Raw genomic sequence first — 18,327 nt, 5'->3', positions numbered from 1 at the left:
GAGTTTTTCGTTTTCGCGTTCGCCGGAGATAAAGTGATTTTAAGGAGAAATGCGGCGTGTTTTCAGTGCTGCTGATCTCACACACCGCCAGACCTGAGCTCACATTGAGACGAAGAGCGGCGCTGGGAAGTTTAATGTTCCTCAGGAGCGACGGAAACAGTCCTCCGAACATCTGAGGTAAAACTCCTCGATCTGCTGAACCTTCTTGTCTCAGGCTGTTTGTGCTGTTTGAGTCGAGATGTGTGTCAGTATGTGTGTGTTTTGCTGTTGTTTTGTAAGTGTGTGCGTGTGTTTCTGTCTGATGAGCCGGAACACAGTGTGAGGGCTTGGGCTGTGTCTCAAAACCTAGTGAGCTGACTATAATAGATTGCATTTTTGGGGGCATTATAGGCCCATTTTGAGTCAAAACGCGTGTGTACAAAAATGCTGTTGGAATGCAAATACTATACAGTATGCTCATTATTGTTTGAGACACAGCTATGAGGCTATTAGTCGTGTAGTTGATGCATTTGGGCTAATAAGCACTTGATGAAGGGGAAATGTTCCTATAAAGACTGTCTGTCAGTAAATGTAGATTGAAACGCAGGCCGGGAGTGATAACTGCATTTATAACGGTGATTGCTAGTGTTGAATTACTTTCTAGTGAGCAGTCGACTTGGACTTAATTAAATGACGAAAAGAACTGCTAGCCACATTAATTCCTATTGTGAGTCTGCTGGAGCATCACGGATATTGATAAAGCTGCTGGTTTAAGGCTGAAGGGTGGGTTCAGATGCATGCTCTCTTGACCTCTACATTAGACATTTCCCAAAGGAGGTTAAGAATAGTTTCAGTAAAGGCCAAAATAAAATTCATAATGCTGTATGAATACAAATATGTGCAGTTGTACACATTGGAATGTTGCTTCCTGTGAACCGGGAGCAAAAATAAACAGTGCTGTTTGACCATCTCAGGAGGTCAATATAAGCATTTGGGCTGTTTCAGCATGCAGCCTAATTAAATTCTTGCAAATGTCTGCCTTTTCGTGAAAACTGAATTTGCTTCTTTAGTTGTCTGGCTATTCTGTGTGATGTGAAATACGGTATCATCGTGTGTGGATTGAGCTGTTTGAAAAACTCTTGCAGCTGGTGATGGATTCAGTCGATCATATGCTCACACATTTTTAGTCTTGTCATACAGGCTCCTTTAAGATAAAGGCTGAATAGAATAGATTTTAAGATTCAGCTCAGTTCTGGTTTTGTTTGTGCATCCAGCTCCATCATTCTTGTTTCTGGTATCTGTCCGCCCTGTTGAAAGCCCCTTTAATTTACCCTCAGCTGCATTCATTGTATTCTTACCTCTGAACTTTCTGCAAAATGCTATTCAAAATGCTATTCTCTCATTACAAATGTCTGTCCTTTTACACATCTTCAAAAATACAACAGATCTGCTCAGATTGTTGTGTTAGCTCTCATTTGTTGAGTTTTTGTTTTAGTGAGTGTCATATGTGATGCTCTCTATAACAGGCTGATGGCTTGGCGAATGCTCGATTCGTCTCTGGGCACACTTACATCCACTGTTTTAGCAACTCACAGAAGACCTAGATATCTTGGCTTTTGACGTATTTCTCAGAGCATTTTAATTTTATACTGCACTGCATATGGGGATTGTTGCTTAATTCTTCGGCTTATGCTTTTTTTGTAATAATGTTTTAATTATGGTGGCATAATATTGGAACTATGTTATATTAAAGTTATATGTTATGTGTTAAAGTTAGTGTGAACACTTGCAAATGCATGTTCAAGTTAACCTTATTGTCATTCAACCCAAACATGGTTTCTCTATGGGTATATTCTCAATAATTCATTCAAAACATTAATATTATCAGCATGACATCAATATACAGTATAGAAAGGCCATTTTGCATTGCACATGTCAGAAATGTAATATATGTTGTACAAAGACAATAATCCAACATATTAGACAATAAACAGTACACACAAGGCATTTTGGAAGTGCATGTGCAGTCTACAAACTTTCTTCACATTTTCTAATCCACATTTCTTATTCTTTTCTCTATGTTTTTCTTTTTTTCTAACTTCACTGACAAAAGCTGAGTATCCTGATGTGATTATTCTCTAAATGTGAATGAGAAGAGTAATGCTAGGACTCTTTTCTACAACCTAGTGCGCTGCATTGCTGTCTACCATCTACATGCGTCCTAACTGAAATGAAGGCTCATAAGTGACAGATTTGGAGCGCAAATGTGTCATACAAATAGCGTCTCAAATGAAGCAAACGGGAAACTGCATGCACAATTGATTTCAATAGACTTATGATGTTATGATGTGAAGTTATGAAGATAATGATGCAACACTAAAAACTGTACAGATAAATATTAAGTAATATAGTCTATTTTAATTAATTGAAATATATAATAATTTATATATTTACAATAATTATATCAAAATGCATTCTAGGTTTTCCTTCTCTGTAAAGGATGCATTCAATGCTGCATTAGATTTTGCTCAAAATAAGGTTTCTCAGACGTCAATACAGTCATTATGATAATGCTTTACAGTTACCATTCATTAATTCAGCAGTTAACATCAAATAACAATGAACTATTCTTTTACAACAATTAGTAATCTTGGTTAATCTGTATAAATTATTTTTTTTCTAAAACATCCATTGTAAAATGTTCAGAAAAAATGTAAAAAGTGTTGCAAAAATGCATTAACTAATGCTGAAACTTATTAATTTTAATAATCATGTTGCCTATGTAGGTGCATTACAAGGTTTTGAAACAGAACTGAGCCATCAGTGCATTCTAGAGCTAATAAATGTAGAAATGAATTAGTGCATTCACTTTAGTGCACAATATCAGTTGCATGATCTAAAGTCAGCACCAGATGCTCAGATTTGTAGTACTTTGTCTTAAAGTATATCCTCAATCTACTGTGTTCGAGTTTTGCTTTCTATTGATGATTGACTCTTGCTTTCATTATAAACCTCCAAAATAATCTTATCAACCAAAAGCACTCAAACAGCAGTGAAGTTTCTATCTTATCTCAGTCTCCCACTGTGAACGGGCTTCTCTTGAATGGGCCGAAGTCAGTCCATCACGGCGGGTCAATAAGGGAGCGAGGGCCAACAGCCACAGCAAAGGCCATGAATGGACTGCTAATCATAGGCAGATCAATAGCCTTTTCAATAGCGCTTACTCGTATTTAAACATGGCTCAGGCTTAGAGCTCTTTCTGTGTGCGCTCGCTGCTGAAATGTGACACAATGTTCACGTCTCGCAGTACCAGCTGTGTCTTTATGCCACCAAATTAACATTCACTTCAGCAGCACTATTGCAGTAAGTGTGTGTGTGGATGCTTTTTTTAATCGGCCTGAATAAGCCCCACCTAACTGCTTTAGCAAACTCAATATGTTCTTGTGCTAAAAAGAAAAATAAGAAGCCGAACCGAAGACGACTGATGTCTTGTTGTGGCACGATAGCTTGAGAGTCAAGTCAAGTCAAGTCAAGTCACCTTTATTTATATAGCGCTTTTAACAATACAGATTGTGACAAAGCAACTGAACAGCATTAATTAGGAAAATAGTGTCAATAATGCAAAATGACAATAGTAAACACTCATTTTTATCTTGTTGTGGCACGATAGCTTGAGAGTCAAAGCTGTATGTCACTAGAGAATGTTCACCAATCAGCGGTGAGCTTCACTTTAGCAATGGTAAAATAAAATCATATTTTCAGGGTAAATCAGTTGGTATACAAAATAAACAATGGCTTTTTGCATGCGCTACTTTACAATGGGAAAATAAGTTTATACATTCTCTAAATAATCAGTGCTATGAGGGTTATGTTTAGAAACAAAGTATGTTTGTAATGCATTCAGTGGAAAAACTTAATTCAAGATATTATAAATCCAAAGAATAATTTTAAATATACATACATTAAAATACTACAATGTTTAATATAATTTACATTTACACACACACACACACACACACACACATATATATATATATATATTCATTTATATTCTACTGTCCAGACATTTGGGGCCAGTAACTTTGTTTTTTTAAGTTTTGAAAGCATTTTCTTCTGCTCACCAAGGCTTCATTTATTTAATCAAAAATACAGTGAAATATGATTGCAATTTCAAATAATTGTTTTCTATGTGAATATATTAAAAAGTGTAATTTATTTCTGTGATCAAAGCTGAATTTTCAGCATCATTACTCCAGTCTTCAGTGTCACGTGATCCTTCAGAAATCATTCTGATATGCTGATAATTTCTGATTATCAATTTTGAAAACAGTTAAAAACAGTGAAATATGATTGCAATTTCAAATAATTGTTATCTATGTGAATATATTAAAAAAAATTAATTTATTTCTGTGATCAAAGCTGAATTTTCAGCATCATTACTCCAGTCTTCAGTGTCACGTGATCCTTCAGAAATCATTCTGATATGCTGATAATTTCTGATTATCAATTTTGAAAACAGTTGTGCTGCTTCATATTTTCTGGACTGTACATGGTTTTCTGTATCAGGACATACATTTTGGAAAATAAACCCTCAGATGAACAACAACATGGCATATCATACCGTGTCATTATTTATTTAACAAAAACTTGGCCAAAATGGAAAAGCCATGGGTGACAAACTAAGGACACCCTTACTGTTAACCTAGAAATTAAGAGGGTAAGTAGTGGTCAGGCACTGCTAATCAAATGCCTTTAATTAACTGATCATCAGCAAGTGTGAGCACTTCTATAAAAGCAGACGTTTTGCCAAAGGATGCCAAAGAGGAAAGACAGGAGCAATGATCTCAGAGAAGCGATTGTTGCTGCCATCAATCTGGGAAGGGTAATACAGCCATTTCCAAACAATATAAAGTCCATTATTCTACAGTGAGGAAGTTTATTCACAAGTGGAAGACATTCAAAACAGACACCAATCTTCCCACAGTTCCCAGGAGTGGACGTCCCAGCAAATTCACCCCAAGATCAGACCGTGCAACGCTCAGAGAAATGGCAGACAACCCAAGAACTTCACCGCAGACACTACAGGCCTCACTTAACATGTTAAATGATAAAGTTCATGACAGTACAATTAGAAAAGGACCAGCCAAGTATGTCATGTTTGGAAGGGTTGCCAGAAGAAAGCCTCTTCTCTCAAAAAAAGAACAAGGCAGGATAGCTTAGGTTTGCAAAATTGCATCTAAACAAACCATAAGACGGTTGCACTTTATTTTGATGGTCCCTTTAACGCATTCTATTGACTATAAGTAACGTTGCACCTACATATCTACTAGCTCTCAATAGAGTGTTGGTAGAGTATTAGTAGACTGGTAGAGTTAGGGTTAGAATAATTTGACATGCACTTACAAAGTTACTGATGGTCAGTACAATGTCTTTTTGGACACCATCTCAAAAAAGAGTTAGCCGATATTAATCAGACAGTCTACTGATACTCTAATGAGAGCTAGTAGACATGTAGATGCAACGTTACTTATTGTCAACAGAAACAATTTCTTTTTGAGCAGATGAGACCAAAGTGGAGACGTTTGGCCATAATGCACAGCACCACATTTGGTGAAAACCAAGCACAAACACCTCATACCAAAAGTCACACATGCTGGACTGGTGGAGGGAAGATGATTTTGGGCTTGTTTTGTTGCCACCGGACCTAGGCACCTCACAGTCATTCACATAGACATTAATTCAACCATGAACTCCTCTGTATACCAAAGTATTCTGGAGTCAAATGTGAGGCCATCTGACCAACACTGGGTCATGCAACAGGAGAATAATCCCAAGCACACCAGCAAACCTACAACAGAAGTCTGGGGTGAGAACTGTGCATAAACAAATGCCCACGAACCTCAATAAACTGGAGCAACGTTGTAAAGAAGAGTGGGCCAAAATTCCTCCAGAATGATGTGAGACTGATAAAGTCATACAGAAAATGATTGGTAAATAAATTTAGCTAAAAAAAATAATGACACGGTGTGATTTGTCATATGTTGTTGTTCCTCTGAGGTTTTATTTTCCAAATTTTAAGAACTGCCAAAGACCAGATGATTTTTTTATTATGTCCTGATATAATATTCAAGCATTCAACAGCCCCGTAGTATAAATATATTTTTGTTTAAATAAATATATATTGTATATATAATATAAATATGTATTTTTAATATAAATATATGTTTAATATAATTTTTTCAGGATTATTTAAGAATAGAAAGTTCAAAAGAACTGCATTTGAAGTAATTTAATGCATTCTTGCTAAATAAAATGATTAATTTCTTTAAAAAATATATATGTTTTAGCAGTCGTATATATTAATAATCATACTACTACTACTACTACTACTATTACTACTACTACTAATATTCATCCATAAATAATATATAACTAAAGAATATCTAATATAATATGCATTTGGCAATAGTTTAATGGAATAAAAAGCTGATGTTGTCTATGTAAGCATTAGGCAGTGAGGGAGCTCAGTACGGTTTGGAGTTCAGAGACATCAGTAAAGCAGCTTTGTGTTTTTGTTTTCAAGCGTCACATCGTTAAATCCATCAGCGGAGAAGACTTTCACTACGTTAATTCCTAAATGTCACTGTGCTCTCTGGCGTGTCACTCAAACCCCAGAGAAAACGCTCTCCTCAAGCTATTTCAGATTTCAAATGACCTTCTAAATCCCAGCAGTGATTTTTATATAAAACAAATCACAGCTCTGATGGATCTAACCTACATACGTGAGGACAACTAGGCCTAATTGGCCATGAAAGGCCTCTGTGTGTAAGAGTGAAGGACGTGTCATTGGGACTATAACACTATCTGGACAGAAGCGGCCCGCTGATAAAGCACAGCGTCGCTGGCCTCTACATTATTCATGCACTTCCTTGTATTGAATATCTGCAGAAATGAAGACGAGCGTTCGGTTCTGGAGATCAGCTGCCTGATTTCACTGTGTTGCATCAATCGGGAGCAGAGAGAGATGCAAAAATGAGTAGAAACTCCGTTTTCTTTATGACACAATCTTCCTCTCAATCCCCTGCTGCGCTGAGAGAGAGAGAGATGGTGATCTCTAGATGGGAAGACTAGATATAGAAGAACAATAGCACTAAAAGACGCTTCGCCATGGTGAAATTTGCTTTAAGTCAACATGAAATCAAAACTGAATCAGTTTATTTTTTAATACACATTTCTGGTCAGAGTTCTGTGGAAAGGTGACTTTTTATGTCACAATTTAGTCTTTTTCTCACTATTCAGAGTTCATATCTGAGAAAAAAAAATCTGTAAACATACAATTATGAGTTTGCAACTTGCAATTGCAAGGTGTAAATTCTGTGAAAAAAATCTGAATTGTGAGTTATATACTCAAAATTGTGAGATATAATTGAAATTAATTTTAAAAGTCATAATTGCAATACATACTGTAAACTTACGATCTTGAGTTTATAGCTTAAAATTGAGATAAACATGCAGTTCTAAGAAAAAAGTCAGAATTGTGAGATGTACTGAGATAAAAGATAATTCAGACTTTTTTTTTTTTTGCTATTCTGAGTTTATCCTATCTCACACTTTTGAGAAAATTGTGAGATATACTGTAAACTCTGGTATGAATGTATAACTTAGCAATTGTGAGATATAAATTTGGAATATTAAGAAAAAAGTCAGAATTGGAGGATATTCTGAAGAAAAAGGTCAGAATTGCTAGATGTACTGTCAAGTTTATATCTTGGAAATGTGAATTATAAACTCGCAATTCTAAGACAAAAGTCAGAATTGCGAGATGTACTGAGATAAAAGTTGAGCTGAGATAAAATTGTGACTTTTAAATCTTGCAATTCTGATTTTTTTGTCTAGCTATTCTCAGTTATCTTACAATTCTGAGAAAAAGAATCACGAGATATACTGTAAACTCTCCGTTGTGAGTTTATAACGTGCATTTGTGAGATATAAACTTGCAATTCTAAGAAAAAAAAGTCACAATTACCTTTATTTATGTCTTTATTTTTTTATCCCATGGTGGAAACCATCTTTCATAGTTTCCTCATTGCACGATTATAAGGACAAACACACACAAAAATGCTTGTCCTTATAATCTTTCATCACAATGAATTCAAATTCTAGTTTAATTTTCGACTGACGTCACTTAGCCCAAAAATAATGTTAGTAATACCTATTTCCTCACTGTTTTCCTCGCTGCTATTGCATCATGCATCATACATTATGGAAGTAATAGGCTGTTTCATGTTGCCTTTATAGCTCGCTGCACTCGAATGCAAAGTGCTCAAAGTACGTACTGTAGTGACACATGGTGAAATATGGTGATTCTGACCTTTCTATACAACCCGTATTTCAAGCAGGAATTTATACTAGATAGACAGAAAGAAGGACATGAGCAGGAAAAGAGAAAAAGAAACTGACAAAAAAGTGAGAAAAGAGAAAATAGCATGCTCTATTCATTTAGCTGCGGTACCCTTTTGGGCTGTCGGCTGTATTGTCAAAAGTGTGAATAATTGAAGCTGTGAAAATGTCAAGCAGGCTGTCCTGAAAGCTCCGAGCTGTTTGTCTTTCTCAAATTAGCACTGAATAAAAAAAAAACACTTTTGAAGAAGGTAGCAAGAGAGAGAGAGGCTCGGCCCGGTAAATACATAATTTAGTTGCAAGCTTAAAAAGTTGATTCGGCTGTGTTTCTGAGCGCTGCTCCTGACGCTTCAGTACCGCTCAGATTTGTTCAGTAGCTCGGCTGTTGATTTACAGTGAGGTTGTTCTTATCGCATCTGCTGCAGCTGCTGCATGGTTTGTGATCAGAAATATAGGCCTGTAATCCTGTTCATTCATAATCAAGTTAATTAATAGACTATAAAGTCCACAAAATGCACTGAAATCACATTCGCTGTTTGAATATTCATTTGGTAACTTTCATCATGCTCTGCATAATCACTCAAAAAATGAGCATTCACATTATGACGCATATATACTGTTCAAGAATTTGAGGTCTGTCATTTTTTTCTGTTTTTGAAAATCTCTTCTGCTCACCAAGGCTTCATTTGATCAAAAAACAGTAAAGATTGTAATATTGTGAAATATTATTACATTATAATGGTTTTCTATTTAAATATATGTTCAAATGTAATTTATTCCTGTGATCAAAGCTGAATTTTCAGTCTTCAGTGTCACATGATCTTCAGAAATCAGTATAATATGCTGATCTGCTGCTCAAGAAACATTTCTGATTATTATCAATGCTGAAAACAGTTGTGCTGCTTCATATTTTTGCGGAAACTGTGATACATTCTATTTTTCAAGATTCTTTTTTGTCCTTGATGAATAAAAGTATTAATTTCTTTAAAAAAAAACTTCACTGACCCCAAACTTTTGAGCAGTACCATGATAAATTATTTAAATATCATAATAATATTTTGTACTGCCAGACTGTAATTTTACAGTAATTAAAAATTCAAACATTACTGAAAAAGTCAATGTCATGTGGAGGAAAATGTGCTTAATTGCTGTGAAAATAATATCATAATGCAAAAAAAAAAAAGTGGTTATAAAATTTCATTTTCTTGCAAACATGATATAGGCCTAAAAAAGTCTAAAAATGCAAAATATAGCTTATCTTTTTAATTTAGGGCTGAATTATACATATATACATGTATGGTTTTGTCGCAATACACACACATGAAGCCTGGAAATCCTTCATTTTATTATTTATTATACTATTAATCATTTTAATTTTGTTTTATTTTATGTTTAATAACTTTATTGTCATTGTAGCTTAGTTGTATTCACAGGTATTTACAGGTGAAGTGAGTCATTGATGCTAAATGGAATTGCAGAAATAACTGTTATTAAAACATGTTTCCCAAATGTCTTCCATTGGTTGAACAGACAGATAGTCCCGCCCCCAAACTCACACCATTGGTTGAGCTAATGTTGCTGTATCAGGCAGCTTAGATCAGTGTTTGAAAGCATCAGTGTTACACTTTTTGGGGATTCATCCTACAAATATCTTTTGTATCTGAATATGAAGCTTGGATAGATAAATTGTATTATATAGCCTATTGAAAATTGACACACATCACCTTTTAAGTAATCAACACTCTCCATTTTTGCTTACATTGTAAATTGTAATATGAAAATAAAATGTGATGTAGATGTTTGACTTATACAAATGCAGCACAAATGCAATGTCAGTCTGTCTGATTCTCTCGTTCAGTGCACCGATTCATCACGGCTGTACAGCTCTGCCACCAGCCATGCGTTTAAAAAAGATCTTCTATTTTTTTGAAAGCATCAGTGTTACACTTTTTGGGGATTCATCCTACAAATATCTTTTGTATCTGAATATGAAGCTTGGATAGATAAATTGTATTATATAGCCTATTGAAAATTGACACACATCACCTTTTAAGTAATCAACACTCTCCATTTTTGCTTACATTGTAAATCGTAATATGAAAATAAAATGTGATGTAGATGTTTGACTTATACAAATGCAGCACAAATGCAATGTCAGTCTGTCTGATTCTCTCGTTCAGTGCACCGATTCATCACGGCTGTACAGCTCTGCCACCAGCCATGCGTTTAAAAAAGATCTTCTATTTTCAACCCTGCTCGACTCCATACTGTGTCATGCTGAGACCTTCATTACTAATGCAGATTAAAATGAACAGAAATGGGTGCAAGGTGCCTTTTAACCAAAGCGTCTGTTTAGCCAGGTGTCACGGCCAAATGAGCCCCATTAGCCGCTGCCGCGCAATAGAGACGGACCGTCCTGCTTATGTTCTCTATGAACCCATATCAGGAGCTATGAAGCTCAGGATTAATAGGCTCCTTTTTTGTTTTCCGTTTACTTTAACTTTACGTTTTAGTTTAAGTTTAAAAATTGTTTTTATAGTTTGGTTGTATTTGTTTGAATATGAGTTGTAGTTTTGTTGAACTATTTGCTAACAAGTTTTTTTTTTTTTACACTTTTTAGCATATGCAATGCATTAGATTTCATGCTAAACAAATAAAACAATTCAGAAATAAATAAATTAGAACGCTTGGGTATTTATGAAAGCTCATTTCGGCCATGGGATATAAATATTAAATAAATATTAAATATATAAATATTAGATATAAGATATAAATATAAAAAAACGAGTTTGGACTTTTTTTTCTTGCAATTCTGAAATTGTAAATATTAAGAAGAATTGTGAGATATAAACTTTTTCTTACTATTCTGAAGCTGACATCTCGCAATTATGGCATTATATCTATATCAGAGTTAACTAAAACTAAAGCCTTATGAAACATTTTTTGTTACTTGAAATAAAATATAAAAAATGTTATTTCAGCTAGTTGCCAAACTACGTACATGTGCTCATTTTCATTCAGTTTAACTTGACATACTAAAGTAACTAAAACTTAAATAAAAAGTAAATAAAATAAAAACTTACAAATAGAAATTAAATGAAAATGAAAATACAAAATACAAAAATAAAAAGAATTTAAAAAACAGTCAATTAAATCTCAATGATAGTGTTATTTTAGTATCATTGAGATTTAATTGACTGTTTTTTTTATTCTTTTTATTTTTGTATTTTCTATTTTCATTTGAATTTAATTTCTATTAATTAATTTAAATTTTTTCTGTTTGTAAGTTTTTATTTTATTTACTTTTTCTTCAGGTCTATATTAGAACTGTGAGGAAAAAAGTCTGCACTGTGAGCCAAAAAGTCACAATTATTATTTTTATTTTTATTTTTTTATCCATAGGTATTGGAAGTTACTGTGCAGATGAATGTTGTTTCATGTGGGTTTTAGGACTGAGTGTCCTGGTAATGTCTTTGGGAAATTCGTTGGGGATTTTTGTGTTTGTGTTTAATTAAACACAGCATTGCTTTGATAAAATAACTTGAACTCCATCAATATTCATAAACCTCCACAGTCTAAAATAATGTACTCTGAACAAGTACTAACTGCCATGTGATAAAATTGCACCTGGCTGCATACTGTTGTTTTTGCATGCAAGCATTAATTCTTTACATTAAAAATGAATTTCTTCTTCACTTTTTGGTCACGCTTTTTTAAACCGCTCTGGCAACTTTTTGCATCACATTTCTTACCACATTTCCTCCGAATCACACTAAAACTGGGCAATATTACCCCAAAAAGCATGCATTTCAATAATCCACTGAAATAGTGTGCCATCTGGACATGTTTGGCATACTGTTTTCAGTGTAGTGTGATTTGAGATGCTCTAATCCTGGTCGCACATACTATAATAGCATGCTAATTGGGATGCAGCCTAACTACTTCAGGCATTTAATTAAACTGAACACTAAATTGGCGGAGTCAAATATCCGGCTCTCCTGTGCTAAATCTTAATAAGTGCTATTTATTCTGTACGGTTTTAGATGGAGTGATATTACCAGCAGTGCGTCATGAGAGTGAGTTGGAAAGCCACAACTCTGTGTGTGTGTGTGTGTGTGTGTGTGTGTGTGTGTGTGTGTGTGTGTGTATTCACTCATTTACTTTCATTATTCTGTGGAACCCATAAGAAAATATTTATTAAAATGGCTGTGCATTCAAAAAAAGAAAAGAAAAAAGACCCTGCCATTTTTAACAGGTCCAAATGTAACACTTATTTATTACAAAATACACAAAAAAGCTAATAAACTCAATGTGATATTTGTTAGTCATAGATAAATCAACAGGTAAGAAACAGGTCAGATTTCTTCACTCACTCACAATTTTTATTAACTATTTGCATCTGTTTGATTTTAAGTAATCATGTTTTCAAAAAGCATTTATTCAAATTGCTTAGAATCAGCATAAATATGTTCATTGTAAACACAATTAAATGTATTATGTTAAAAAGTATGAATATGGTTAAAATATGGGTAGCTGTGGAATGTGCAATAAAGTTGAAAAAATATGCAAAAAAATTGTATTTATTAATAAAATGCCGATTATTAGTAATTACATACATTATCAGTTACATACAGTGTGTTTTCCCATCCAGAATGTCTCTTCACAAAGGTTTTTTGAATCATTTTGTTACGTTACTATGTGGTTTCTAGGGTGTTTTGGTCTGTTTTATCGTCCAGCAGGTGTAAATTGTGTCTGATCCACGCACCTCTCCTCAACACAACACAAGATCTTCCCTTTGTAAAAATGGTCCTGTATGAAAGCGGCTGCAAGCGATGAGTGTGCCACAAGCCCTGGAGCTACGAATGAATCTTTCACAAGCTCACCTCCCTCAAGCAAGAAAGACACAGTATGAAACCGAGGAGACACAAGACGTGACGAGGAAAACAGAATGAGAGAGAAGGAGGTGTATTTTTAGCGGTTTGACCACGGCTCATATCTGAGCTACAGAGAAGACACTTACAAACAAGCTGAAGAAGCTCTGAACAAATGCTTCATCTGTGTTCTGGGAAAAACAACATGACAAACATAAAATCGTCCCAGCTGACTACAAAATCGATTGAGCCACATGAATCATCTCTGGTTAATATGGAACAATGTTCATAACCATTTCACCTCCGTAATCTGACATATTTCTCAGTGAAACAGGATATTCAATATGAATATGTACATTTTATCCATCAGGAATTGATTAGACATGGACTTTATAAGTGTGGTGGTTGAAAATTAACCCTCTGGTGCTCTTCACTCATGTTTGACCTCAAAAAGATTTGTTGAATTGTTTTAAATGTCATTGGAATGGTATGAAACTTGGTAAAGGATTTGGCGCTTGCTGTGTGAACACACACAAACAATCATGGACAAGATTTGAAAAGGTTAAATGGTCCTGAAAAAAATAATCACACTTGTACTCTTCACGGTCAAAAATGTATGGAAGCCCGTTTCCGCCACTGAATAAAACATTTTTAAAAAAGGTAATTGCGACTTTTTATCTCACAATTCTGACTTTTTTCACAGAATTGTGAGATATAAACTCACAATCGCGAGCTGTAAAGTCAGAATTGTGAGATATAAACTCGCAATTGCGAGTTATAGTCCAATTTTGATATGTTCTCAGAATTGCGAGTTTATATCTCGCAGTTCTGACTTTATTTTTTAGAATTACGACTTTATGTCTCGCAATTGCGAGTTTATATCACGCAATTCTGACTTTATTTCTCAGAATTGCCAGTTTATATCTCACAATTATGACTTTTTAACTCGCAATTGCGAGTTTATATCACACAAGTCAGAATTGTGAGATAAAAAGTCGCAATTACCTCTTTTATTTTTTTATTCAGTGGCGGAAAAGGGCTTCCATAAAAATGACCTCACTGGAAATGAATGGGAAGTGTATTTCATCTAGTGGAACGTTTTGGTACTGCGCCCAAACAAAATCATACTTTTTGCGATATCAACCTCAAATTTGGAACATAGCTTGTTTAGATTTATTGCTTTGATTTTCACACAGTTTTATAATAAAACATGTTTTAGAAAATATATATAAAATCTGCAAATTGTATATTCATGATAACTTTTTGAATGTTACTTTTATTTTTTCTAATTTTTTCACTCATCAGTAATAATCAGTTTACAGTTTAAGTTGTGAATGTTATTTTCTGGTATATGCTCAAAAAGTGGTTGACAGGTAATCAGTGGATTATGAATAATGCATGAATATAATTTAGTACCATACAACCATACAATTATTTAAAAAAAAGTTAACTAAAAAGCATTATCAAACTAAAATACAGTGCATTCATTTCATTAAAAAAAAAAAAAAAAATTGGCCATGACCTTTCATGTTACATGAAAAGGAAAATCATTTCAGAACATGTTAATACGATTTGATGAATGAAAGGTTATAATTTTTTTCTTGGGAACAATGTGCACTGATGAATCATGCTCATTTAGATCAGGAACATTTTATTAAGTAAGTAAACAGGGTCACTCTTGACATTTTTGTCGACTTTAAATACAGAAGAGAATGTCATTTCTCTCTTTTATTGAATCGCTTTTAATCTCCTTTCACTGCGATCCAAAAGAAACGCACTAAATCTCTTTGTTCAGAGCTGTTCCTGGTTCACAGGGAACTTTGAATCATCTTTTCTCATTTTTCCATCCTAATTGTCTGTCTTCCTAATTGTCTTTTTGCACGTTTGTTTATTATTCTTCTGCATGTTCTTTTAATTGTGCAGAAGCTCCACTTTTGGCCAGATGTACAATGCCTAATCAAGAGCCAATACATGGTATTACTCAATTATAATGCAAGTGAATGATATAAATCAAATCACAGGCATGCTACTCCAGACAGTTTGAAACGGGATTCGAAATTAGCAATTTCTTCCCAAAGAGGTTTTTCTCTTCCATGCACACATATCATCTTTTCATGTTCAAATTTTATTCGTTTTTGTGTGAAAACCTGTGCCATTTTAATGAGCATTCAATCTCAAGGCGGGCTTTCTGTATGTGTGTGAACTGATTTATTGGTAGACCTTCACATTGGTGATGGCCTCCGTGGCTCTAATAAATCAATCGCAGATATTTACCACGTCCTGCCTTCTACCGGATATGTCTGCCAATATAAATAGTCTGTTCTGCATGATTTCTGTAGCTGCTCGCTCTTCAGCCGTCATGCGTGGATGGATGGAGAGAGAAATGAACAGAATGAAAGAAACAGACAACAGAAGGCAGAGATAGAGAGGTCAGAACAGCCAGGCACAAGAGCATCAGATAGACGAACAGATGAAAAGTGAGTAAAAAGAAGATATCCATGTCTACATAAGTGTTCATTTGGACTGAGAAAATATTTGAATAGTTAATCGCATTAAAAAATATCATGTTTTGTTGGAATTAATCTCACATTTTTTATTTATATAGACAAATCCAAGATTCACGCCAAACTCTTTTGATTGAGTTGTTAACTACAGAACTGCATTGATTCATTCCGATTTGTGGAAAATCATTCAGGCTGGTTTTGTGAACCAGTTCAATTGATTCATCTGGCTCAAAGATGAATGGAATTCATTCACAAATGTGGTAAGCATGTGGTATTTTCAAAGTATTGTTAGTTCTAGTTTAGGAATGGTATTTATTCAGTTACCTCACTGTGACTGGACAGGTCAAGTTATGTGTAAATATGGATGGTCATGTTTTTATATATGTATTCATCAGTCAGAATGAGCTGTTTTTGCACTTTTTGGACTGGAAGTCTTGAGTTCTGAAAGTTACAGTGTGTTTTCTCATTACAATGAACTCTTTCAGAGATCAGGAAAGGTTTGATTTCTCGTGAAATTAGCCCTGTAAAGTGTCCGTGAACTGCTGCTCCATTGATTTGCGTCTGCTCGGTTTTGTTTGCTTCAGGTCGGGTCTCTGTTGAACCCTGCAGGCCTCCGTACCGAGAGTCGCACAGAACGTTTCACTTGTAATTGACTAAGCGCATGCTGCGCTTTAAAATCATCTGGTTCCAGCCGGTCTGTGCGCTGGCGAGTCGAGGACACAGAGTCTAAATCCAGAGAGACTCGGCCCTCCTTCGGGAGCGTATTAAAAGCAGTACATTAAAGTTTGATGACTTCCATTCACTTCTCTCGCCGTGCGACTCGACAAATCAGGCCAATTACGCTGAGATTGGGGACAGCTTCAATTGCATGGCTTTGGCTTTTTTCACATGTGCTACTACATCAAGGCTATTCCTGATTCTCAAGCGCAAATTAAATCTGTGTACTGTCAATTGCAACCATGGGGGTATTTTAAACCTAATTCTCACCGAAAAGTTGATTTTCATGCAAAAATCTGCAGTGTCTACCAAATGTCTAATGGTTTAAAGGGTTTGGGATGCACTTACCAATTCAGTAATTCATGAATAAAAATAAAACTTCTGGGTAGAAAAGCATATGCAAATATATATAGAATTTATAGAATATTTATTTTATAATTGCTCATGCTGATCACAGAAACATGTGGATGCAGGACTCTCATAACTTCTCATGTGACTGTAGTATATCATCTCTATGCACTCGGACTCTGACCTTGACTACACTGTTGTTTGAGATGAAGATGAAACGCTGTTCAAGGTTTCTTATCAAGCTGTGCAGCACAGCTGGTGTCTCAAAACCAGTCTGTTCAAAGGGGGACAGGTGATTTGCATTTTTTTGCCTTGTACACTCATTGAAAAGTCTCTTCTGCTCACCAAGGCCGCATTTATTTGATGAAAAAACTGTAAAAACAACACTATTGTGAAGTATTTCAATATAATAAATATATAAATAATGAAATAAAAAATATAAATACTAATTTAAATATAAAATAACTGTTTTATATTGTAATATATTGTAACATGTAATTTATTCCAGTGATGCAAAGCTGAATTTTCAGTAGCCATATTAGTCTAGTCTTCAGTGTCACTTTCCAATGTTGAAAACAGTTGTGCTGCTTCATGTTTGTTAAAAAAAAAAAAGTTACATTTTATTGTTCAGGATTCTTTGATGAATAAAAAGTTCAAAAGTACAGCATTTATTTGAAATAGATTTTTGTAACATTATAAATGTATTTACTGTCAATTTTCATCAATTTCATGCATCCTTGAGCACTGGAAAGGTGCTATACAAAAAATGTATTATTGTTATTTATTATTATTATCCATGATGAATAAAAGTACTAAAATATTGACAAAAAATCTGTTTCATCTTAACTGAATTATGACAGCATAATTGATAATAAATAATATTATTACAGTAAAATAGTATATTAATACATTAATATTTTGCAAATAAACTCATAATTACAACAATAAAGTCATATTGTGAGAAAAGTCTAAATATATTTTAGAATAAAGTCAAAATTATTAGAATAAACTCACAGAATTGTGAGATAAAATTTGTAATATTTTGAGAAAGTTTTTAAAGTTGAGAAATATTTTGAGAATAAAGTTAAGATTTTGAGAAAAAAAATGTAGACCTTAATTAATGCTACAACTTTATTCCTATAGATATTTTTATATATATATATATATTAGTGCTGTCAAACTATTTATCGTGATTAATCGCATCCAAAATAAACGTTTTTGTTTACAAAATATATGTGTGTGTACTGTGTACATTAATTATGTTTATATAAATACAAACACATGCATGCATGTATATATATATTTTTTAAATTGTTATATATTCAGTATATTTATATATAATATAACATATAAGAATATAAATATGTAAATGTATATGCATGTAAATATTTTCAAAATATATACTGTATGTGTGCATTTGTATATATATAATAAATAAACACAGTACACAAACATATATTATGTAATATAGTATGATGCGATTAATCGCGATTAATCATTTGACAGCA

At 34.0% G+C, this 18,327-nt stretch overlaps 1 protein-coding gene across 2 annotated transcripts in view; it reads left to right on the top strand.

Annotated features, from left to right (window-relative positions):
* The first annotated feature begins 27 nt into the window (after positions 1 to 27).
* Positions 28 to 18,327, top strand: part of dlgap4b (discs, large (Drosophila) homolog-associated protein 4b) — a 121,815-nt gene continuing 103,515 nt past the window's right edge. For both annotated transcript variants that reach the window (XM_016268074.1, XM_016268073.1), the window contains exon 1: positions 28 to 177. The gene's annotated coding sequence lies outside the window, so the exon portion shown is untranslated. The remainder of the gene's footprint in view (positions 178 to 18,327) is intronic.

Source organism: Sinocyclocheilus grahami, unplaced genomic scaffold, assembly GCF_001515645.1.
Source record: "Sinocyclocheilus grahami isolate Dianchi unplaced genomic scaffold, SAMN03320097.WGS_v1.1 scaffold43.1, whole genome shotgun sequence".
In the NCBI taxonomy this organism is placed as follows: Eukaryota; Metazoa; Chordata; class Actinopteri; order Cypriniformes; family Cyprinidae; genus Sinocyclocheilus; species Sinocyclocheilus grahami.
This window is presented reverse-complemented; position numbering and strand designations above follow the sequence as displayed.